General features: G+C 39.3%; 1 protein-coding gene across 2 annotated transcripts in view; it reads right to left on the bottom strand.

Moving 5' to 3' along the window:
• Positions 1 to 22,675, bottom strand: part of snap25 (synaptosome associated protein 25kDa) — a 56,821-nt gene extending 34,146 nt beyond the window's left edge. Inside the window, exon 1 of one of the 2 annotated variants that reach the window (XM_031901706.1) lies at positions 22,333 to 22,675. The gene's annotated coding sequence lies outside the window, so the exon portion shown is untranslated. 2 annotated transcript variants of the gene reach the window in all.
• Between the last annotated feature and the right edge of the window lie 4,512 nt (positions 22,676 to 27,187).

The following is a 27,187-nucleotide window of genomic DNA, read 5'->3' as shown; positions in this document are numbered from 1 at the left end:
ATGTAAAAAAATAGCTCCGACTGAATCAGATTTTATTGTGTTGACCATGGGCGCAGCATGGCACGTCCTCATCCAACAGGTGCATCACGTCACATGGAAAACATGACATAGTTTGCGCATCCGTTTTTTTTATCAGTTCCATTATATTTTGACGCACGCGACTACATCCAATTAGTAGCATGCATTTTATCGATCCAATGCCATCCAAGAAAAATGCGTATGGAGTTTAGGCATAAATATACTACAAAAAAGAATCCTTAGCTTTGTGTGTCTGGGACTCCCAAGTCTTAATGGTGGCCCTATTCCTACCAGTCTGGAACTGCAACTCTTCCCAAATGGTGGTGGGTACAGGGCAATAAAATTGACAAGTATTACCTCATTTGAGTGATAAATGACTTTTTTTTACATTTGGAAATAGGAAAGTGCTATTGGTGTGTACACAGCGTCTTCTTATTTGTGTTTGTCAGTGATCAATGAACAAGTAAACCCCAGTGAAATAAGCTACTGTTATAACCTAACTGTCAAATAACATTATGTTCCTGTTCTCAATGGCATTGCTCCTCCATTTACATCTTTCTGGACCTGTGATAGATAGAAAACCATTTTCTTTATCATATCACAGGGGTGTTAGTTGCTGTGAGGCAGACTGTTAAAAGGCCCAGGTTTAATTATAATTAATGTTTTGGTTTTTTTTTACTGATCTCGTGACAGGAAACACAATGCAAATAATTAAGGGTTAATAGCCAATCAAAGATGAATGGGTGTGTTGGGTGTGCACTTTACAGCCAAGCACAGCTGAGCTGTACTTTTAACTTTTAATATGATGTAGACAGGCCCGGATTTGTGGCAAGGCCACAAAGGCCCCGGCCTAGGGTGGCAGAAATTTAGGGGTGGCATGCCGCCCCGCCGCAACAGTATTGTGACATTTCGCTCCCATACGGAGCAATGGGGACTACTCCCCACTGCTCCGTATGGGAGTTTAAATGCCTGCGCATGCGCGATTGCGTCGGCGCGACACGGGGGAGGTGGGTTTGTTTGCGCATGCGTGGGGAGGGGGGTGCGAATAGGGGGTGGCCTAGGGGTGCCCGGATTTGAAATCCGGCGCTGGATGTAGACATTGATATTCTGAGACAATTTGCAATTGGTCTTTGTTTTTGATGTTGTCTTTCAGTTATTTAGCGTTTTGTTCAACAGCTCTCCATTTGGTATTTTAGCAGCTATCTGGTTGGTAGGGTCTCATTTACCATAGCAACCAGGCAGTGGTTTAAATGAGAGATGGGAATATAAACAGTAGGGGGCCTACATAGAAAGATAAGTAATAAAAGGTAACAATAATATTAATAATACAATTGTAGCCTCACAGAGCAGTAGTTTATGGCTGCCTGGGTCAGTGACCCCCATTTAAAAACTGGAAAGAGGCAGAAGAGAAAGGCAAAAACTATTAAAAAAATAAATAATGAAAAGCAATTGCAAAGTTGCCAGAAATAAGCATTGTATAAAAGTTAACGTAAAGGAGAACCACCCCTAAGAGCACGAGAGGAGAAAGATCAATGACTCTGCAGAATGAGCGCTGTCAGCAAAGCTTTCCTGTAAATGATGAACAGCCAATTTGTTTGCAGCCGCCCCAGCTAATCTATCCTGCTATTACCCAGAACTGGAAATCAAACATACAATTACTGTATGCCAGGAGAAACCTGAAACTACCCACTAAGCTAAAGAGAGCAATTATGTAATTCAGTTATATTGTCAGACTTTTACAATTACATTTGTTTGAAGCTACATTAACAGAAGGACATAAACGAAATCCTTATACGAAACCTGCAGTGTTATTTATGTACTGTTGGTATGTAAATATTGTGGATATTAATGTATACAAAGGATAATGTACTGTATTCTGAAATAAGGGATATTACAAGTTTGCCGAGTTCTGTCGCTACATAAAAGGTCCAAGCCTGGCAGCCAAACGGTTTTATATATGTCACAAGGCTAATAAAATTCTTATATGTTTAATAGAAGGTTGTGTATTCTTTCTCATAATTACTGGCCTTCCTATATTTAACATTGATGTCAAGCACCATTTTTACCAGATAGGCTAGTGAAATACCAGCCAGGTGGCAACCCTATGTACAGTATGCATCTGATCAAATATTCCAGTTGCTTGAGGTTTTCCCTTTACTGCACTGTGTAATATTTATAAAGACTGAATTTCCCCAAAGCACTGGTCTAATATGTATGTCCCTGTGTTTGCTTATTCCTCATCTGAGCCCATGAGTATGTTGTGCACTAAGATGTGGCACCTGTCAAACCAAGCAGGCCAGGGCCATATAGTTTATAAAATAATTTAACCCATTGGACCTCTATAAAAGAAGCACTAATAAGTGTCGGACTGGCCCACCAGGATACCAGGAAAACTCCCAGTGGCCCAGTTCATCGTCATTCCCTATTTGTGTATGAGAACAAAGAGGAACAAAAAGACTAGGATAATAAAGAGATTAAATGAGAAAGGGAGGAATAATAGTTGAGAGTAGGCCCATGGTCCAAGGTTTTCCGGTGGACCCCTGGCATTTTAGTCCGACACTGGTCTGATAACAGGAAAGGCCAAAATTATCTTTGATGCCCTTGATGGACCTTACCTAATAACCCTGCCTCCTGTTATTGGAGATTAGGTTGGGTTGCCTGAATATTCATTGTATGTTAAACAAATACATAATACACACTTTTCTCCTTGATATCTTATTCAAGAGGTGATTTCCAGTACGGTTTTTGGCAATACCACATTATGACCTGACCATACCCCATTATGCTTGCCAATGTCCCTGACATCATCCGTATCCAATGTATAAATACAGGAAGGGTCGGACTGGGCCCTAAGTGGGCCCCGGTGACCCAGACCCGATTCCTGTTGCCGCTTCCCCTGCCAGCCAATGTCCTTCCCTGACACGTTTCAGTCCGACTCTGAATACAGTTGACTTCCTGAGAATCTAGGTGGGATAACAATATACCCCAGCAGTCACTGTGTTAGCCATAGATAAAAACAGGAAAATATAGAGTAATTAATACCTTTTATTGGTTTACTTTGTAGGGTATAAAATGTAAACTTTAGAGATTACTAAGGTCCCTGCTTCAGGTATGGATACCTTATAACCTACGAAGTTAGACAAGAATAGGTATCATTCTATATATTGGGGACCATATAAAAGAAAAATAGCTAATTTGAAGTATATGGGAAAACACAACTAATGTTCACTGACTCTGTATGGAGTATCTGGAGGTTATAATAGGGCATATTAGATGGGGAGTGGATATGTTAAAACCAATCTTTACTTTATATAGAGCAATAGTAGAAAATGTAGGTTGTGGTTGTGGAGTGGCCGAGGCCACATAACCCTGCCATGGGGAGTGGATCAGCTCTAACCCAGTCGGCATGCTCTCTGTTGATCCCTTTTCATTAGAGTACTATTTACTATCATGGGACCAGGAATGAGGTTAAAGTGAGTTTAGAAGCTTTATTCAGATTGGAACGTGCTGCCCATCATCCTGTATATTACCCATCTGCCTGGTTTTACTGACTTTATCCTATAATGTACTTCTTTACTTGTAAGTCCATTATACATTGCTGCCTGATAATATAGAAAAAATGTTTCCCTAGTTCCACCATGACTTGCTGAAAAGCAACAGAGAAATAAATTGCAGGCATGGTTTCATGGCCGATAAGCTTTCATTCATGCTTTTATTTAGCCTTGGCGGCTGAGAGTACTATTCAGGATGGCGGGGATTACACAGAATGGGAAGAGGGGATTTAGCTCATCGCTCATCACTAATACAGAAGGCCAGCTCATTCCGACCAATAAGGTAAATGAGAGCTCCATGTGACTTGCTGGGTGATATTATAAACCCCACACATCTCAGTCACATGATACGAAGCTTATATAAAATCCTTAACCATTTAGCGGTCTGTGTAGGAGGGAGAAGTTTGGCCTCCTAGTGCTTAGACTTAATAATGACTTTGGATTACCTGCAGCAATTAACCTATTTCTGAAGTCAAATAAAATCATGCTCTTTGTTAAGAAGCCAAAGAACAGGATTTGTTGTTATGCTGCTGTTCAGAAATGCATAGAAGATAGAGGGTCGCTGGCAATGCAGGGGGGCCGCCCAGCCTACAGCGCTACTCTATACACTGTCTGTGCAGCCTTGATTACAGTACCTGTTTAAACAAATATTATTTATATAATGTAGATGGGTTCCATTTGTGCAGTGTATAGAATATAAGAAGGACACTTGAGAGAGAATGTATCCTCTCAGTACAGATTAATGTTCAGCTCTACAGGGAATATGAATAGGAGAATCTGATTGCCTCCGTGCTTTTGCTTATGAGTTGACGCATTAAAGAACTTGAATTGAGGGGACAGGATCGCTCAGGGGACCACCCTAAAGCAAAGCCTGGAGAGGAAAACTGGCAGGTCCTATCTTGTTTCTCTTTCATCCTCAAAAGTCTTTGCTTCTTCTTTCAAATTTCTAAACTCCCTATGGGATATGAAAGGTTAGACATTCCTGATGTAGCAATAGCTCTATTACTGGTGACAGTGAGTTTGCAGTCTTTGCCCCGGTGCAGCTTGAAATCTAAGTGCCTATTACATGTACACACTATGATCAGTTTTAGCAGAAGCTTTATGCTGAAACCTGAAATCAGTGCTGCAAAGCCGCAGTACTAACCATTGCCTTTAAGCATCTGTCATTTCACTGTTCCCCTCCCATAATATTAGGAATTGCCTTGGAGCAATTTTCAAAAATTGGCACAGTGATTAATGATGATAACAACCATACAACCATCTTCTGAAATGATACTGAAGTTCACATATAGAATTTTAAATGCCGCTTACCAGCCAAAACAAGTCACATTCTATATCTCCCCCCCCCCAAGTTAGTAGCTGCAACAAAGCAATAGCCAAAGGGATATTAATATTCAAATCCAACTTGCTCTGACCTAAAAAAATATTTGTTGTAATTGTGGATGGTGATTAGCAACGCGGTCAAATTCAAAGACTACAGACTTTCATTTATGCTGATAATGCATAGACCCAGAGAGCAAAATCTGTTTCTATTGTATATATGTAGCTATACATTACATAAATAGATAGATAGATAGATAGAGATAGATAGATAGATAGATAGATAGATAGATAGATAGATAGATGATAGATAGATAGATAGATAGATGATAGATAGATAGATAGATGATAGATAGATAGATAGATAGATAGATAGATAGATAGATAGATAGATATAGTCAGTATTATTTCTGTTAGACCCTGACCCTTCCCATACTGAGATGGGGGTGATAAAAACCTGTATCTTAAAGATATTGTTTACCTAAACATAATGTTTACATAGGTAGTTTCTCTGTCTAATTGGATTTGGCCATTGGCTCCACCACCGTGGACTCTCCATACTCTGTAAGGGGTGCTGATTTACCGGAGTCTATGTAAATACCGTAGCAACTCAAACTCTACTATGAGGTTATACAATATTAAGAGCAAAGCTTGCTATACTTCTTATCACTTATAGCAACCAATCAGCAGGTAGCATTTACTGGCAATTAGTTTACAAGCAAGTATCCCATTGGTCCTGGGCAACCTGTCTGCCTTTTATAACATATGGGGGTTAAGTTATGTAATAAAAGGCACTAAATTTACCCAGAAGCAGTAACCCATACATCAGCAGGTAGAATTGACTGAATTAACATCTTATTGGTTGCTATTGGTTATTGCTACTGGGCTAACTTAGTGTTTTTTTTATTATATATGGGGGTACAGCTATAGCATGGATTTGTACTGTACTTCATTACTTATTTCATGAATGAAGAAGAACACGTCTTGCACACAGAATGTACATTCCCTGCTAGGCCGCTGCCCATGGTTTCTCACTCTCAATCAAACAGAGGCATAAAGGCTTCATCCCCTGCTAGAGCATTATGCAAGCGCATATAGGAGTGTAATCCATAGGCTGGGCTGATTTATTTCCAGCCACAGATCCTTTTAAATAACAAGAGGTGGAATAAATAGAACTGCATACACCACAAATAAGCCTTGTTTATTTAACACAGTGTGTTGCATTCTCAATACAACAAAGAATACATTACAATGCACAACAGTGTTGCCTATTATCTTGCTAAATGCATACATTAATAATCCTTCATCATTTTTTTTTCTAACTGACATGCTATCATTTTAAGCGTGGTGCCATATGCCAGAACAGATGCCACTTGGACTACTACAGCGAGCAGTCTATATTTAATTACCTTTAATGTCCTATGCCAAAATACGTTTTTATAAAAGACAAGCTATTCAATAAATATTGGCCACATAATGGCAATAATCAATGCAATTTGTTTTACAACAATGCAAGCAGCTTTACCCCATCTGTCTACAATTTCCATGTCAGATGAGAGGGGTCATTAGCCAACCACATACTGCAGTATTGGGCATTTCATTCCAGATGCAGACAGTCAGCAACTGCTTGGCTAGAAAATAAGCTCGCTAACCTGATCAATTGTGCTTCTTAGGGTAAGAACCCATGGAGCGAGTAAGGCGCTGCTATCGCAGGTAAGTAACTGCTCCGAAAACAATAGAACTCGCTGATGGAAAGCCCTCTGCATGGCTTTGGTAATCCGAAGTTGTGTGAAGTTTCCCCCTGTAGGCAATGTTGCATGTCGTAGAAAAATGAAGTGATGCAAAGGGCGACTTCTGTTGCTGCTGGTGAAAAGCCTTTTTGGAGCGGTTATTTGCCCGCAATAGCAGAGATCTATCGCGGGCGAGTAACTCGCTCCGTGGGTTCTTACCCTTAAGGAAATCTCTCTAGTCAGTTGTACAGTACAGGTGTGGGACCCATTATCCAGAATGTTTGGGATCTGGGGCTTGCTGGATAAGGGATCTTTCCATAATTTAGATACCTTATGTCTACCAAAAACCATTTAAATATTAAATAAACCCAACAGAATTGTTTTTCCTCCAATAAGGATTAATTACATCCTAGTTGGAATCAAGTACAGAGTACTGTTTTATTATTACATAGAAAAAGGGAATCATTCTTACATTTTTTAATTATTTGATTTAAATGGAGTCTATGGGAGACGGACTTCCCGTAATTTGGGGCTTTCTGGATAATGGGTTTCCGGATAATGGATCCCATACCTGCAATTACAGAAGCTTGAGATGTTGAATGCAGGTTGGTATTTATGAATGAAACCAGTACCATATGACTACTTCATGAGATATAGTATCCTTGCACGTGAACCCCATTTAGTTCATCTTAGAGACTAAAGTGTTCTGGTTTCATTTCAGTTTTATTGCTGTCTAATTCCTGTTCATTTAATCACCATAGCTTTCAGTATAAATGATATTGTTCTGTATGTACACTTTAATGACTCCCAAAGCCAACCTCATATATGGGAACCTGCCAAATGGTATTATACTAGTGTGACAGCTGGCGAGAGGTATGCAGGGAAAGCTCAATATAATGTACATAACCTTGAATGTCTTTGCTTGTTTCATAGGGTTTCTGCTAAGACTGCATCTTCTAATTATTCATTGGGTCTCAACCACCAATATAAACTCCAAAAAATTGTAATTTCTGTTAATAGACAGGGCAATGGTACTCAAGGTGTACAATGGTACAAAAAGCATTTGTGTACCAACAAGAACCAGCCACCTAAGGCAGGCATTTGTATATATGGGCACTGTTGTCTGATACAGAAATTCAAGTAGCTGTAAGCAGAGATAGGCTTTTTGGATTTGGATGGCTGCTATTTTACCTGAAAAACCAAGTAAAAGTCTTTAACCTTATGGGTGACGGAAGACTATATGGGTTTAATACCCAAATATTCATTTGATCAGCTTATACCAAAGGGAAAAACTATACTTATGATCATGACATGGTACATATAAATTCATGAAGCCTGCGAATTGAACTGCATCTGAATATGTTTCTACAAAATAATTTCTCACAGCATTTTGTGTGGAAGAAGATACCGCAGAAGCCGAACGAGCCCGGCAGAAGTTTCTTCTGGTGAGTCAGAGCACTCGTCTCAGATACATTTGGCAGTGTTCCATGCATGGGCAGTGAAGGTGCTAAATCATAAATTGTACCCCTTAATCTGTAATTCATACAACAAATGAACTCGCAAGGAAATTATCTGACAGCTATGCATTTTTGGTGAGAGTTTTAATTAGCAATAATTGCAGAGTACAAATATGATATGTTTCTTGCTGTGCAGAAATTCGACTGAGGATACAAATACATTTCTTTTATAGTGGGAAGATAACGTTAAAGTAAATGAGCAACTATCTAAGATACAAAATTACTCGTTCTGAAAAAAAAATCCATCTGCTGTCGTCCTAAGCAAAAGCCTCTGTCATTTACTGTTGGACAGATTTACAAGATGTCTAAATGCTTTCTTGACTGTCAGTAAATGGAATCAGCACATTTAGTAAAGAGGATCTGTTTCTGGTTTATTTATCAGCAATGGGCAAATCTGTACCTGGGCAGTTACTCATATCATCCAATCAGTGGTTATCTTTGTTAAGCAAGCTGCAGGTAGAACAATGAAAGCACAAACATGATTGGCTGATATTGGTTACTGCACTAGTCCAAGTCTTGGAGTCATGGTGTATCAATTCATTAGCATGTGTTCCAACACCATTCAGCTCTGTGGTGTGTTAGAGCTGAGCATCAGTGCTGGGCTCTAACACTAACATTGCAATTTAATGATACTACCCATTCAGAAAATCTAAATGAATCAACTCTAGGCACCCTTATTCTCAGGTCAGAAAGAGTACAGCTATAGGATCTGTTATCTAGAATGCTCTTTGACCTGGGATTTTCTGGATAAGGTTTTTTTTGTAATTTGGACCACCATGCTTTAAAAATCATTTAAACATTAGATGAACCCAAAAGGACTGTTTCGCCTCCAATAAGGATTAATTACATCTTAGTTGGGATCAAGTACCAGTTACTGTTTTATTATTACATAGAAAGAGAGAATTTTATGTATTTTGATTAAAATTTAGTCTATGTGAGATGGCCTTTCCGTAATTTGGAGCTTTCTGGATAACAAGTTTCCAGATACCGGATCCTATACCTGTATTATTTGCAGCCTTTTATTTTACACAAGATTTTTCTCTCTTTATAAATGGCCACTCAATTAATGCCTCTATCCACATTAGTTTAGTGGTCCACTGGACATCCAATCATCCTAAGTAGGCCCAAAGAAATATGTTTCTAATAGATGTCTGTGATTCCATATTCAGTTTGTGGAAGGTGAACTGATTGGTTCTACCAAATGGCGACTCCCTCTCACACCAATTTCATAAAAAGATTAACAGTTGCAGTAGCTTATATATAGATAGATAAGCACAACCTTTATGGAAACATTTCCATAAGTTTTATGGAAAAAAGATATGTGACGCCAGCATGAAGCAGTTTTATTTGCCATTGCAACAGGCTTGGACAAGTATGCAAGGTGAGTATAACAATGTATTTAGCAGCTCAAGTACCAAAGCAAAGCAATAGAGACCCTACAACTTCAGGGGGGCCCAATGGACGCTGACTGATATGCAGTTTCAATACATATTTATGAAAAATATCTTATTCCTAAAGCTGCAGTGGAAGCCTAAAACGTTTTTTTCTGTAGGGTCCAGCTTTGCTACTAGGCACACTAGGGGGGCACACTGATATCATTCAAAATGATCAACGAATTTCCCAGAAAGACAAAGATACATGAGTTATAGGAAATGCACATTGAGATTTTATACATCCTTAAGCCAACCATGTCTATCAATATGTATATATCTTCTGTAGGTTCAGGTAAGATACAAGCAATGACTTAAAAATACCGACAGAAGGTCCCATTCATATCACTGATTTTGAAACTGCAGTATAAACCATAATGATTCAGTGGTAGGGGGGCCCAAACCATTTGTACCAGTCAGCCACATTCAGATGTAAAAAGAGTTCGGGAGCAACTCAAGCAATGAAATGTACACGGGGTACCAAATGAGGACTGCAATTGGTTATTTGTCAGACACGATGTGGACTGGCAGCCTACAGGGGGCTCTGTTGGGCAGTACACCTAGTTTTTATAGAACCAAAACTTGCCTCCAAGCCATAAATTCAAAAATGATCACCTTCTTTGAGGCCACTGGGAGCAACATCCAAAGGGTTGGTGAGCAACATGTTGCTCCCAAAACACTAGTTGGGGATCACTGTTGAGTGGGATAGTAATGAAGAAGGGTATAAACTAACTGGTCTTGTTTTGGTTGGACTAAATCAAATGCTTGAAAATCTGACGTCAACAGTCAATGGATGCTGCAGTCACTGTGCTGGGGAGAGCAAAAGTACTTTATACTGCAAGCCAAGCAAGGTTAGCATAGGTATGGGATCACTTATCCTGAAACACATGATCCAGAAGGCCATCTCCCACAGAGCCCATTTTGAGCAAGTAAGTACCTTGTACTTGATGATTCATCCATACTGGTGGCAAAACAATTTTGCCACTACTAGATCAAAGTATGGAGATCCAAATTATGGAAAAATCTGTTATCCAGAAAACCACTAGTCCCAAGCACACTGGATAACAAATCCTCTACCTGTACTGCATACAAGGCTTAATACAAACTGAAGAGAGCACCTGATATGCTAAAGCTAACAGCATATTGTATCGCTTATCCTTCCAGTTCACTCAATCTTCCTGGATACTTATTTGCTGCTGGCATTAGTGTATATGGGTACAGGTGTAAGATCCGCTATCCAGAAACCCATTATCAAGAAAATTCCAAATTACGGGGAGCGATTTCCTATAGACTCCATTATAAGCAAATAATTCTATTTTTTAAAAGTGATTTCTTTTTTTGCTGTAATAATAACAGTGCCTTGTACTTGATGGTAACTAAGCTGCATGAATCCATTCAGGTGGCAAAGCAATCCTGTTGGGTTTATTTAACATTTAAATGATTTTAAGCGGACTTAAGGTGATCAAAATTACAAAAAAGATCCCATATGTGGAAAACCCCAGGTCTTGAGCATTTTGGATAATAGGTCCTATACATGTATAATACGGAGACCAAGAATTAGCACTAATTTGCAAAGCAGAAATAAAAATATACAGGTTATAAAATGTAAAGCCAATAAGATGGGTTTTATAAATGGTTTAGAAATCTTTCTTTCTTTATTATGTCAGTGGTCCCATATTTCATACTGCCAAAGGCCAATCTTCCCCAGTAACCAATAAGGTGTGTCCTAACATACTATCATTTTCATAACAGAAACCCTTTCATCTTAAATTTAGAATAAAAGACCTGATAACTAATAAACCAATCCAATAAGACACAAACATGCCTAAGACAAAGATGAGACACTATCATTCCATTAGGTTCCATTAAATAAATTTGTATTTATTACAACAGTTCAGAGCTTGCCAGGGTTATGCTCATTCAATAAATACAAGATATGTCACAGTAACTGAGTAGCTCACATACAGTAAATAGTGTGCAGCTTGAGAGTATGTGGGGATGCCGACCAACGCTTGGGCACAATATGTGCAGCTACGTGTGGCATCACACTGTTCACCCCTTAAAGTCATTGTGTGATCCGTATGCACATAATCTGTGATGACAATCCCCAGATAAAATTGGATTTTCTTATGAGTTCCATGGTAATACACAAGCAACTGTTGAGCAGAATTACTTTGAGCAAATAACTAGTCAAGCAACAGGGTGTATATTGTAAATATTAGCTTTTCAAAGGCCTAATATAGGCCACGTGTAAAAGGTCTAAGCAAAATAGAAATGCATTGATGAGGGTCATTGGTGCATTGTCACAAATTAAGAGGGTATAAGATTGAATAATAATGTATTTTCAATTCTGTATAATAGCAAGTATACAAGATAGAGTGAGCTCAGTTATTGGAAACTGTCATATGTATAAGCCTTCACATATCAACAGTCTAATGCAATTACAGTTCCATTCCAATTAAATATAGTTATATACAACTGGGCCATAAACCATAGCTCTAATGCTGTCATCCTAGAGCTAAGCAATCTGAATCAGCTCTATGGTTCCACTGAACCAAACGGACATAAGGAAAACTTATTCCATATGCACACAGTTACACTTTATGTCTGCAATGGTTGGGCTGGATCCACCATATTGACAAGGTCAGGGTTGGCACAGAAATGATGCAGAACAATAAATCTCCTGTAAAGTGAGTCAAGTGCAGTTTTTATTCTTGAGGGCACTGACCTCATAATGTCAGACGTGCCATACGCAGGGATTCCATTTATATTAACTGACTCTCAGTGTCATCTGCCCTGTTTATGGGTAGGGTTGGCTTTTGCCAGCCTCAAAGGTAAAAATAGTTGTTGTTGTTTTAGTAGTAACTCTTAATCTCTTAATCTCTCTTAATAAGAGAGAACGCAGAGACAGAATGGCCTGTATTTTTTCCAGAAAGGTGGCCGTCCTGTTTGGAGCGGGAATTATGGGTCCATTGTAATTGCCTTACTTATGGCATTAATATCACAAGATATAACATCCATTTAATATAAGGTCATAAACCTTGAAAGGATCTATTTGTGGATATTTAAAAAAACACAGTAAATAGGCTATTAAGCGTTTGGGCGCACCAATGCTGTGTAGAAATCCGGGCCTGCTATTCGTCCTTCCTCTTGACTCAGACAAAATAATACTGCTGAATTACTGCCAGGAGAACAATTAGTGGAGACTTGCATATCTTTTACATAGAACGCAATGCGGCAATATGGCAAAAGGTAATATAATTTTAGGGATCATACTGTATGCTGTCAATAACCTCCCTCGTACAATGTTCCATTGCTTAAAGGCTAATAATATTCAGAAATAGGATGGTGTCACACCAACACACACACAGCTATATGTAGTGCCCATATACAATATCATGTCCAACCTGCAGTCTGCAATGTCTTACTGAGCCGCAGCTTCCAAAAGTCTAAAGTCCCAGTAGCAACATCAGTCTTATCTCATATCCTTGCTAAAATAAATAGGAATATAATATAAGGCCAGTTCACCTATAATTTTAGTGACTTACACTGCATTTACCTGTATGTGTATATAAATGCCCTATAGAGAATAGCCCTACTGCACAGATAGAAGAGCTTATTTGCACAGTGTTTATTAGCAGGCTATCTCATCAGTTTGATAATACACACACATTTAAAGGGGTAGTATACCCCCTTTCCAGCCTAGGATGAACATACTTTTTGACCTTTGCTTGAATCACAAAAAAATCTATCTATGTTTGTTCTAAGCCAGGTAGATAATTAGAATTCCAGTATACAACCCATTCATCTCTCCTTTGTTGTGTCTGTTTTGGCTTACAAATATATCATAAAAATGCCTTTATTGGATACACATGGTTCAACCTTGGATAAAGCAATGTTTCAGATCCCACTTGGCCTTTTCTCTGCTGCTAGAGGGTATGGGCTCATAACACAGACTCTTTCTGCATTTATCTTTTGCCAAAGGGGCCTATTTATCATCCATTGCTGCTTTTACACCATTCTACACAGTGAATATAATTGGAATTTACTTGCCTTCTGTATTTTTTCACTTGAATGGGTTACAGCATAAAAAAATGTATAAATTCACGGTAAATTGTTTTAGACAACATAATACATAGGCCCCAGTCTTGCCCCAGTGCCTATACATTAGCATGAAAGCCTGCCTATCACTTTACTAGCAAATCCTTCTGTGCTCATCAAAGCTGCCCCTTACATATAGTACTCAGCATATGGTGGGCAAATAGCCTGTTCCCTTTTGTGTGCAAATTAGTACCCATGGGAATAATCTGTCATTCCTAGCTGTATCTAATAAACCTAATTAATTAGTAAATGCTCTATTTCTATTCCTCTATGCCTATTAAAGGGGTTGTTCACCTTAACTTTTAGTATGATGTTGAGTTGATATGCTGAGATAATTTGCGGCTGGTCTTCATTTTTTATTATTTTTAGTTTTTTAATGATTTCACTTTTTGTTCAGCAGCACTCCAGTTTGGAATTTCAGCAGTTGTCATGTTGCTAGGGTCCCAATTACCTTAGCAACCAGGGAGTGGATGGAAGAAGAAGGCCTGAATAGTAAGATCAGTAATAAAAGGTAACAAAAACAATAAAATTGTAGCCTCACAAAGCAATAGTTTTTTGGTTGCTGGGGTGAGTGACCCCATTTGAAAGTTGGAAAGGCAAATAATTCATATACTATAAAAAATAAATTATTAGGTCCAATTGAAAATTTGTTGGCCATTCTATAACATATTAAAAGTTAATTTAAAGGTGAACCACCTCTTTAAGCACTCATCCTCCACCCAAACTGGTAGTCCTTCACCTTGGATCTCCAGTGACAAAACCAAAATGAGTGTGTAGGGACCCCAAAGAATTGGGCCCCTTCAGGATTAGTTCCCCTTTAGACAGGCACCATGAGGGTGGCCTTATGAGATTTGGACACCTAAAGGTGGTCCTAAGTGTTTATGTGTGAAAAGGGAGTTTCCCTGTTATGCAGCAGCAACCACTAGGTGGCAGTGTGCTGCAATATAAAAAGGGCTGACACCCATTTTGTGAAGGTATTAGTCCTGGGACTGCTTCTTGTAAAGAAGCGTATAACAGGCTAGTGTTCTAGTACAGGAGGTACTGTAACAGGTCACTCTAGGAGTGACAGGCAGGATAGAGAGAACGGGTAGCAATAGCCCCAACAGGAGAGAGAGGGGTTAAGACCCCCCAGCACTCATGGCTGGAGTTAAGGGCCTGTAGTGTGTAGTAAGAGGAGCCAAGTCAGCACCTGGGAGTGTTCCCAGTGAAGGGGCCCTACGCGTGGACCGGGGTGAGTTCCTAGGTGGAAGCATCCGGCGGGAGTACCGGGGGTAGCCCAAAGAGAGAGTGTGACTTGAGCCGTCTGTGTGACATCCTCTGAAGTGTTTTGCCTGCATCAATAAACAAGTTCATCTGGTTCACCATTTTAACCAGTGTCTTGGCTGTTCATATACTGAGGATCCTCAACTGCCTGGTAAGCAGCTACCCCAAGGGAGGGGCAAGGTACCGGGAGTTGCTGGGGGTCCGGGTCCAAGGAGGACCTCATAGAATTTTCCCAGGGAGGAGACATATAGTTCTACCTATACCTACCATGGGTGGAGGCACGCCATTTATATCATACCTGTCCCCCATAAATAAGCGGGGGCTCAGGGCTCCTGTAGCGCCACACGCAGGTAATTGCGTGTTAAAAGTACAACCGTAGCCAAAATAGGGTTACAGGTGTAATAAATGAGCACCCTGTCTTTCAATGTCAAGGCAGTTAACTGATATTTGGTTTATCCCAAGCAACTAAACAAATGTTTGTTATACTTCTACGGTTACAAACTTCCATAGCATTGGACTTCCAGCTTCAGTGCTGATATGAAGGTGGTTTCTCAGCATGATTATTGGTGATACTGGTAAACGAAAAGAAAATTTTCTTGTCTAGTGGGATCTGCTATGGGATGAATTCTCTGTACAGGTATGGGATCCCTTATCCAGAAACCTGTTATCCAGAAAGCTCTGAATTACGGAAAGGCCGTCTCCCATAGACTCCATTTTAATCAAATAATTCAGAATTTTAAAACTGATTTCCTTTTTCTCTGTAGTAATAAATCAGTAATTGATCCCAACTAAGATATAATTAATCCTTATTGGATGCAAAACAATCCTATTGGGTTTGATTAATGTTTTATTGATTTTTTAGTAGACTTAAGGTATGGAGATCCAAAATACAGAAAGGCCCCTTATCTGGAATACCCTTGGTCCCGAGCAATCTGGATAACGGGTCCTATACCTGTACATTAAGCTAGTGTTGATGTTAGAACTCCTATTGGAGGGAAATTGGATAGAAGGTTCTATTAGGGGCTTAAGATTAAGCATTCTCTGTACATTGGAACATGCATAATATATTGGTGAAATATACCTACACCTAGGTGCCAGAATATTTGAAAAACCTAACATGTCAAATCAACAACATAGATTATACTTGTATTGATGGAAGATAGAGTCTTCAACCTCAGTCATTTAGCACCAATGTAATATAAGGAATGGGCCTTTCTGTTTCAAAAAAACCAATACAGGCCACTTCTATTCAGCAACTAAGTAACTAATTACAGCTAAAATGCATTTGTGAAAAGTACCCATCTGTGGTTTGTGCTTTTCCAATTAGGCAAAGGAAGTAAAAAAAAAAAGCCTTGGAACCCTGTCCCAACCATCAGTTAAATGACTCACAACTTTTGTGGCAGCTGTTACAAGACCATTGTAGACCATTTATTGATTCTGTGCAGTTTTTTTACTTTCTTATGCTGACACAGATAAGGACAAATCAATTCTATCAATAGAATTACCCCCTGTACTTCATATTGTTCCCCCTTCTGCCTAAACAAGTCACTGAATCCTCCCTAACAATGGCAATCTTTCCATGCACAAAAAGGGTTGGTAAACGCTGGGTTTAAAAAAGAAAAAGTACAAATACAGGTATGGGACCTATTATCCAGAATGCTCGGAACCGGGAGTTTTCCAGATAAGGGATCTTTCCGTAGTTTGGATCTCCATAACTTAAGTCTGCTAAAAATTTAAACATTAAATAAACCCAATAGGATTGTTCTGCCCCCAATAGGTATTAATTATATCTTAGTTGGGATCAAGTACAAGGTACGGTTTTATTATTACAGAGAAAAAGGAAATCATTTTTAAAAATTAGAATGCTTATAATGGAGTCTATGGGAGATGGCCATTCTGTAATTTGGAAACTTTCTAGATAACGGGTTTCCGGATAAGGGATCCCATACCTGTATAGAATGAGAATTTAATAAAGAACTTCCAATGAAATAGGCATTGGTGTTTTTTCAGTGGACAAGAGGAAGCCATTTTGTTTGTATTTTTAACATTCAGAGCCTGTTATCTACCCCAGCCAGGTCCTGCATAGTGTGATAAGGTTAAGGATAATGTTAATTAACACAACAAAATGATTTATAGTCTATATTCATTTTTATCAAGGTAGTAAACATGCACTTTCACAAATATTTTCAGTTTACTCTAATGCAGGGATGTATTAGCCTATTCCACCCCCCAAAAAAATCTGGTATCCAGATTAAATCTGTGAATTCGCATAATGACCCATGTTTCAATAGAGATGTAAGTACTTATATCCTTTTAACTACTATTGTCTATTGGTGAAGGACATTTCACTGTATTAAAGAGGATCATGGAGGTGCAGCCTAGAAAGCATGGGGACCCAATTCCTGGCCCTGTCCCATTGTTTAAGAATCCCTGTATAAAATGGGTACATAAAGTAAGCTAAAGCTGGGCATAAACTTTAGATTTTAGTCTTCTTCCTACAAACGTTCTGATATCGATTGTACGCTCAAACCCAATGAACTTAAATTAACATTCAGACTGAAATTGTAGACTAAAGCCCTAAAAATAACAAATCGGATGATGTTCTGAACATGAAATAATTGGCAGACACCAATCGTACAAAAGTTATGTCCTGGAAATACATTGTGGGTTCCCCAATTATATCGTTATCATTATGTGTGCAGATTTTATCGTTATCCGATCAATATCTTCTAACCTGTTCGATCGACTTAACTACCGATCGCCATGGTATGAAAATGATTGGGACAATAATTCGGAGTAGCATATCATACGATTTTATCGGTGTGTGTATGGCCGGCTTTATTCTCCGAATATACTTGTGTCCCCTGAGATAAAGGTTAAGAAATGTTGCTGTCACTGCTCTTTTACGTCTCAATAGATGGCAGGTTTTGCCAAAGTCTTACAAGATGCCCTATAATGTAGTGCCATTGAAAGGTCAGTATAAAGATATATTAATATTCTATTACCAGCTCAGAAAGGTCAGTCGTTTGCCCTTCAAATGTGGCATTTCTCAGTAATTGTTCATTAACTTTCTGATTCAAACTTAAATGCAGTAATGAAAGTAATTAAATGAATATTTTGGACATATAAATATTCGTCACTGGCATTTGCTTCCGTATCTCACTTGTCCTCTCCACCAACCCTGTAATTGGAGGCACAGTATGACTGATCCAGATAGAGGCAATCCATCTGAGCCAAAGGTCAAAGTGCAAGCATGGTGTTTGTCCAACTCACCATGATAAAGAATGATTATGTAAGGTGATAGTTCAAGCACTCTCTCTTCAACTTTTTCTTTTATTGTGAGACCTTCAGGAAGAAACAACTGCTCCAAGCCGCCCCCACAGAGACATAGTTCGGGAATCACTGATTTATATATTTTATTGTCTTAATCAGTCTTTTTTGTAGCATTTTTGTAGCACACCTTTTCTCACATTACCCACTGCAAAAAAGAATAGGGTCCTGTGATAGCCCCCATTAACTGTTAAGTGTGAAAATCTTTTTGGCACTCCTGGGATCTGATTTACTAGCGTTTTGAGTCTACTAGTGGCTCTTTCCCAAGACCATACCCCTCCCTGTACCCTTTCAGTATCATCTTTCTGTGGAAACATAACACAATTATTCCATAAAAATGTAAAAAAATTGATATTTTAATGGGACTGTAATATTGTGTTTTGTTAAAAGATTTACATGTTGGCTATTGGAGACAACCTATTGGATTTCTCTTTTATAAGATTTCTTTTATTGGTTTAGTGTTGTTAATGCCATTAGATACAAAGCAAGAGACCTGTCATTGCCTGTAGGGGGCAGGTAATTCATATGAACTAGTACCACCGAACAGACCATAGGCTAAATATAGCCCAGCGTAATGAATGAAAGAACACTCAGTGGGATGGAATACAAGCAGCAATTAAATCTCCACAAGTAATCCAACAGCATAGAAACCTTATGTTTTGGTATCTCAGGGGTAATTTCCTGGCTCACACAGTCAGACCAAACACCGATCTGTATGTTGCTGATTACCGCTGAGGGCATTGGGTACAACCCACTCAGTGGCTCCTATTTTTTAACTAAGGGATGATTTTTTGTTCTTCTTGGGCAAAATCTACAACCCACCTTATTGCTGCATAATTTGAAAAGAATGAATATACAGTATATATGTATAAGAGGCCATGGTGGTGGCCCTGGCTGATACACTATCTTCCAAATCCAAAAGGTTCTGGAATGGGAGGGTCCTAAATAGTTAATGATGTTGGGTAACTTCTAGTGCCACTAGAGTTCCTACTGTAGGGTAAATTCTGGAATCGGCTGCCTGCAAGGATCACTTTCAGAGCTTGATTGTCAAAATGTGAGAGAATCTATGTTATAACAAAAGGAAGGCACTTTTTATAGTAAAAGATAAAGTCCACATAAAACCTATTATATAAAATTGTGCCATTTAAGACTGTACAGGTAAATGTAGGTATTGCCTGCAGAATCTTCAGATAAATATCTGATAGAGAAATGATACGCTGTTTATGAAAAGTGTGTGTGCACAAGGCTATTGATGAAACCAGGACAATTGTAATATTCGGATTTCATTGTTTGCCTTCTGACTTGAACAATTAATCACACCTGGACAAATAAAGTGTGTTGGTGAATGCAATGTTGTCGGTTTGTGTTGACTTTGCTTCCCTAGCTCTATTACTAAAAGGCAATGCATATAATAATGTACCAATTACATGAACGTGGTTATGTGCGAAATAACAGCCATTACTTTTCCGACTATTAAAAATTAGTTACAGTGCTCAAAAATTCACTGCAATGCTGTATTAAAGGAGCGCTGCCATACTATACTGCAATACAAGAATCCATGAATCAATAGGCCTGTTTTTTTGTAAATAGCTGTTCCAGTGACGCAGTTTGCAAAAGAGGGACTGGGGTTTCAGTTGCTTACATTAATAAGAAGCACTATAACAATCATTATACACAAATGTATACGTATTACTTTATATCCTGCATTAACCAAAATGTGCCTATGATAATAGGGCAAATTAATGAATGTAAAAGGCTCTGTCTCATAGTCAAATGATATATTATACAGATCACTATATGACATTAGGAGAGGTTTATGCCACATTTGTCACTTCATTTATTTAGCCAGACAGTCTCAAAGCAGGATATTGTACAGGTTGTTGGCCTACTGATCTGAACAAGAGGACTCATCCACAGTAATCCCCTGATATAGCACCTCTATCTGTTTTCCTCAGTACGCATTTCCTGCGTTGTAAAAAAAAAAAAAGAAATGCAGCCTGCCTCGCAATCTCCAGAGATGCATCAAAAATCCAATTCCAAATTCTGATTCTGAATAACCTCTACATTAAAGGGACTTCCATGTACACAAATGCCATCTGTTTCCTTTGCATCATGTTTTATGTATGTAAACACATGAGCGCCCTTTGATTAATGAGTGGAATGGGAGAATCTATTGTAATATACTTCATTTACAGGTCAATAATTTATATGATTATGCTACAGCTACGTTCTACTCAACTCACTAACATTAACGTATTCAGCTGTATTTATCAGCAAATGAATATCCGACAGTCTAAACAAACCTGCAGTACAGAGGTGTTAATAAAACAAGTGAAGAGCATAGAATTAAATATACAGTATATATACACTTTTAACAGGTATACAAATGTCATTGTAATAGCCTTTATCCTGATAGAACACGAGATATAGACCAATCTAGGAGTTTTGTTCTTGCAATGCAAGATACCCGTAACCAGATATCCAAATGTACTGTAATAGCAGTTCAACCAAATCCAACATTATTTGTATTTTTCCCTTGCTACGTGCTGCCATGGTCTGTGCTACAGCAGTGCCCAACTCAGTCCTTGGGAGCTGGCTGAAAAGGTGCATTGGGGTGGGGTCTCTCTGTTTTACAGTCATTCCACAACACATCGCTTTGCATGATGAAACTGCACCATTTGCTATAATATTACTATCAGGGACAGGTGGCAATCTGCTGCAAAATAGATCATTACTGGGTTTCACTGTCAGATGCATTGATTGATCACTGATCATGTGACCAAGTAATACATATCTTATTTATCAGTGAAATGAGATGGGTATAAGACACAAACAAGCTAATAACTGCAGTGCAATTGCTTCTGATAAATATTCTCTTAGGGCGCAGGTTAGTTTTGCCTGTAGAAGTCCCCTGCCGCCCATCTGAGCAGCTACAATGTCTGTGTAAAGGTGAAGCAGCTCTACAAACAATTCCAGCAGCCCTGAATGTGTTCCTCTGCCACTAGGGATGTAAGTCTAGCAGTGCCCTGCCTCCCTCCCTTCTTCAGCTAGAATGCAGATCCCCTCCCCCTCGCTTTCTCTCTAGTGGGTAACAAAACCAGCAGTAATTACTAATGCCCCTGCACGTAAATCTAACAGCTTCAAAGCCTGCCTTTTGACGCAAGTACGCAGAACTGTCTGGACGTGTCACCATTCCCACCCCCCCATTAGTCTTTGAAGTTCTAAGCTCTTCATATAAAAATATATACCTTTACATATGAATTTAATATGAAACATGCGAACATACACTGCACACCTTTATATCCCACACATGAGATATGCAACCTATGCCCCCAACATGCTGTTGTGAAGTTACAAGGCTGTTGGGAGTTTCAGAGTAAGTTGTAGTTCAACAACAGCTGTTTGGACATATCAGATACATATACACTATATCTATCTGTCATTGATCTATCTATCTAGCATGTACCCATCTATCCAGTATCTAACTACACCTTGTTGGAGGTCAGGAACGCGTATACATTCTATAAAGTATGGCAGCTAATGTTAGCAGTGCCCCTGGCACTATCTGATCATAATAATCGCAGCCAGAAGCCCACAAATCTGCTGTGGGGTAAGGTATAGGCTGGAGGCGAGTAAATCCCTTCCCTACAGTACAGCGTGTCGGTGCCAGACGCTGCGGCAGGGAGCGGGCGTTTTTGCTGCACTCACTCTGCAGTAGAGCGCTGTCCGCCGAGCTGCGGTGCTGAAACCGCCCACAAGCACAGTCTATGGGGCTGCTCTCACGTCTATTCCTACAGAGCCGAGCGCTGTGCCCAAAGGGACGCGGAAAAGCCCGATTTCCTTGCGACAAACGCCAAGGATGATTAAATCCCTTGCAGCCTGTGCAACACGAAAATAAATTTGTTCAAAAGCGAGATTAAAAATAACAAAAAAAAAAACGCCGCCTTCCATTCGACTGACAGCCCCAGACCTGATTTGTAGACACATACAACAATCGCAATCTTGGGCTAAAGGTTGGATAAATAGTAATGCAATAGGAAAACGTAGAAGCGACAAGCAGTGGTAGTCTTACCGTGAGTAGGGCGTAACCAGACTCTAAGGCTACTCTACAACCTTATTTGAAGGCAGTATTTGCAGGGAGGTAAGAACCACCGTTCCTGACCTCCTCAAGTCGTCTTCTTCAATGGAACTGAGCTCTGCCCTCATCAAAGATGGCCGTCCTTCTTGACGTCAGCAGCTTTTAATAGACATCTATCATGGGGCGGAGGGATCGGGCTGGGGGAGCTTGAGTCATCGTCTGCCTTACAGTGCTGCAATCCTTCGCATTTTAATATATGCGCCTTGATTTTCGCGCATCGCCCCCTCCCTGACAATGCTGCCGTATAACGGCTCCAAGATGGATTCTTTGCGACTAATGAGCTGCGGGATAGATTGGCTGTACAATGTGAGGGTGGGGGTGCGGCTGGGTGCCTTGCTCTGGGCTAATGCAGCACGGATTTCTTTTCGCCAAAGGGGTGGTGCAAAGGGATATCCCTCTCTGGTGGGTGCTCCTTATATGGGAAACCTACGTGGGCAGCCTGGCTATACTGGCGCTATAAGAGATTTCCTAGGATGCTGCGACTGAATGGGGGGGGGGGGGGGGGGATGCAGGTATAAACACTGGGTTTAGTCATCACTTATAACAGGTTCTAGCATTTCTAGCCAAATTACTTGCTGAGCTTTAGTTACCTTTTAGGTTTAGATCTTCAGACTAATTTCAAGTGGGAAGGGCTGTACTGATCATATAGGCACCCAAGGGCTCTTGCCTAGGGCTGCAGCGTCAGGGGGGCATCTCACAGGTACCTATATTAAGGAATACAGTCATGGGAAAACATGTTGTTTTAAAAAAAGCATTAGCTTCTCCAGCAGGATCCTGCATTGAAATCCATTTTTCAAAAACACATATTTTTTTATATTTCATTTTGAAATTTCACATTGGGCTAGCCATATTCTTCATTTCCCAGGGTGCCACAGCCATGTGACCTGTGCTCTGATAAACTTCAGTCACACTTTACTGCTGCGCCCCAAGTTGGAGTGATATCCCCCCCCCCCGAAGCCGATCAGCAGAACAATGGGAAGGGAACAAGATAGCAGCTCCCGGTATCAGAATAGCACTCAATAGTAAGGAATCCAAGTCCGGCTTGGGACTCCTCCAGTTACATGGGAGTAGGAGAAACAATAGGTTACCTGAAAGCAGTTATAATGTGTAGCGCTGGCTACATCTGAAAGCTCAGACTCTCTGCACTGAGATGGCGCCTACACACCAATATTACAGCTGAAAAAAATACATTTGTTGGTTCAAGAATAAAATTTTAAATGGTGGAGTGAATTATTAGCTATGTAAACTGTGTAATTTAGAAAGTACCCCATAAAAATCATGACAGAATCCCTTTAAATTAAAAAAAAATGAAACATTTCCTTAGTTGTTTTATAATCCTGTAGCGGAACTGAGGGGGAGGAGGGTACCCATTGTTTCCAATCCCTTCCCGAATGGCACATACGCACATACGTTAATAATTAGAACCTGCCCTGTGGGGGAGGGCCCTATTTTGCAGTATGGGGTCCCTTGATTTCTTTCAAAGTTTGTTTATTGAATTTAAGTATGAACAAGCGGTCAATATTGCAAGTCATCAGCACAGACATCTAGATGATTCTGTATTAATACAATTACTGTATAAACATGAAAATTTCACATATTATAGAATAAAAAAGGTTAGCGCAAATACCAAAACTGCAACTAAATCAATAACTATCTTTCTTCTTGACATAATGACAGAAATAAGATATAAGTCAAATCTACTTCAAATGAAAATATATATATATATAATATTGATGTACTAATTATGTGTACCAAAAATGAATTTATTATTTAGCATGTTTCAGGAATTTATATATTAGTTGTTTCTTTTTCTTTCAAAAGATTCAAATAAACTTCAATCAAGTTTTTTTGAATGGTTTGTCTCATTGTTTTGGTTACCAATTCTAATCCTTCCTGAAAGCAAAGATTTTTCAAATAAGACAATATATTATCTAATGAATGGAAATTTTCTTAAATCCAATGCAGATAAATTGATTTATAGGCAGCTGCCATTACCAGATGAAGAAAGTTTTCATGAGACACAGAAAGAGACTGATTTGTCATGTTTGTTTGTAGGGTATCCAAGGAGTCTAAAATAGGAAATATTATATTTATTTTCAATTTTAAATGGTGCAAAAGAACGAGCAGACTAACTCCACTTCCTTAGGGGAAGAGTAAAAAAAGAGCACATTGTTACCAGTAGTACAACGTAGACACCACAAGTCACCATGATCCTGCATATTGATCTTGGTATAAATAAACAAAGTAATAAAAGATCTCATATATGGCTAAAACCATTACAATGATATTGATTCTATTCACTTGTCTTCCCCTACAGCAGCTGCCCTAGCCCATGTGCTTCTTTCATGCTTTTTGGGATGGAAGAATCCATTCTACAAATGTAAAAGAGTTCTTTCTCAGCAGCAGCGAATTGGAGATGGCCCTGTCCATGGTGCTAGTGTTCAAGAATTGCCCGTCTCAGCTGAGGAGCGGAATGTAAGGGAAGGACATTTTCTTAATACTAATACAGTGATCAACAGGTTGTTTTTTTTTATAAAATCAATGTTGATTTTTCTCTCTGACTTCCCCTGCATAACATGGTTCATACGGTGACCACCCTAAAAAAAGATTCATAAAGGGTACACAAAACTAAATTCAAGGACAGTCCCTCCTAGCTGAAATCAGGTTTCTTTTAATAAATTTGTATATGAAATTACCGTAGGTGACTATCTTATATACCTTCAGTTTCTAGTGCCTGGTTACACGCACCTTGCTATGAATGCAATAGCCCATCCTAAAAAGAAGTCCTTGTTCCAGTGGCATAACAATGTGCTGCCCTTTTTCCCTGCAAAAAAATCTTTGGAGGGGCCCAGTGACCGGTGCACAAGCCCCTCTACCCACCCCTCACTACCCACCCGCCTGCCTGCTCAGTTCTGCATTCCCCACTAGCTCCCAGCCAGGGAAGTGGATAGGGAGTGGGGATTTCTATACTATAGGGGAAGCAGACCTCAATGTCTGGGTCTCCATAAGTGCCGGGTCTGCTTCCTCTATAGTTAAGCCACTGCCTTGTGTCTTTGTGAGGTGTTTCCCTCGCCATTAATAAAGCTATGGGAAATGTATAGGGTGTAACAGTGGTGTAACTACCAGGGGAGCATAAGAGCTGCGGGGAGACCTGCATTGCTGTGATCAGAATTCCTGGTCTGCTAGCTAATGGCATGGGAGAGGGGGTCCAGTTGAAAGGTAGGGCCCTGGGGTCTGTAAGCCACTGTAACACCACTGTTTACACAAGATATAGAGTAACTTATAGGGGGTTTACAGGCAACAGTCAAAGGCAGGATTAGGGGAATACCAGACAGGGTTTCTGCTCTCCATGGTTAAAGGAACAGTAACACCAAAAAATGAAAGTGTATAAAAATAATTACGATATTATGTACTGTTGCCCTGTGCTGGTACAGCTGGTGTGTTTGCCTCAGAAAGTCTACTATAGTTTATATAAACAAAGCTGCTGTGTAGCCATGGGGGCAGCCATTCAAAGGAGAAAAGGCACAGGCACATAGCAGATAACAGATAAAGCCCCATTATATTCTACAGAGCTTATCTGTTATCTGCTATGTAACCTGTGTCTTTTCTCCTTTTTTCCAGGTTGAATGACTGTCCCCATGGCTACACAGCAGCTTATTTATATAAACTATAGTACTGTTTCTCTAGCAAATACACAACTTTACCAGTGCAGGGTAACAGTACATTATATTTTAAATACTTTAATACACTTTCATTTTTGGCGTTACTTTAATCAAGGACAACAAATGTCCAAAATGCCATGTCATTGCTTACAATGTAAGTGGTGGTGGGTTAATTACTAAAATTAAATCTTGCCTTGGAAGGCATTTTTGTGTGATTATGTAATTTGAGTAATTTCCCTCTGTGATTTACATGGGAGGGGGGCAATTACACAGTATTACAGATGTTTTGTTGCCTGCAATATGACACTGGTGGCGCAACCCCCCCGCCCCGTTATTGCTCAAGGTATGTGAGACAAGTATAAGAATAGTGAGGAAAAGCAGAGAGGTATATCCATCGCATTTGCCCTCACTCACACTTCACTAAAGGAATGCAAATGAAAAAATAATGAATCAATAACCTGGATATATCTTCCTGTTAAAATGAATCAAAATAGACAGTGGAGGTTACGTTTAACAGGGAAAAAGGAAATCAATAAGAGCTCTGATAACCTGCAGATGAGACTTATTGAGCTTTGCTTTGACGAGTTCAGATCTGGACGTGAATGGTAGATTAAAAGTGAAATGATTCCATTTCTCCACCATCTGCTCAAATGGTTCTCTCTGTCTCTAAATGCCCAAAATATATCATGCTCATGTTGGGATTTTCCATAGACAAATCTCTGAACAACTGTTCTGTATGCTTTATGTTTGTGCCTCAGCAGCTTTCATCTACTGCTTGTTTAAATCCTTGCATGGTGTAAAATCTACTTAGCTGCCAGAAATCAGGAGGGCTACTAATTAAACATTTATACTAGCATAGTGTTGTGGGCAGGTTTAATATACAAGGAATTCATCATTTAAAAAGCTCAATTCGTTAAGCAAAGGTAAGCTCATTTTTAGTATTTAAAGGTATACAACATTTATTAAAGAGGTGGTTCACCTTCAGGTTAATTTCTAGTATGTTACAGAATGACCTATTCTTAGCAAATTTTCAACTGGTCTTATTTTGGATAGTTTTTGAATTATTTGCGCAACAAATTTTTTAGCTGAAAATTTTCGCTGAATACTTAGACAGGAAATTTGGACAG

The sequence above is a fragment of the Xenopus tropicalis genome, chromosome 5, assembly GCF_000004195.4.
Source record: "Xenopus tropicalis strain Nigerian chromosome 5, UCB_Xtro_10.0, whole genome shotgun sequence".
NCBI classification, from domain to species: Eukaryota; Metazoa; Chordata; class Amphibia; order Anura; family Pipidae; genus Xenopus; species Xenopus tropicalis.
The sequence above is the reverse complement of the archived record's forward strand: the minus strand, read 5'-3'. Positions and strand labels throughout refer to the sequence as shown.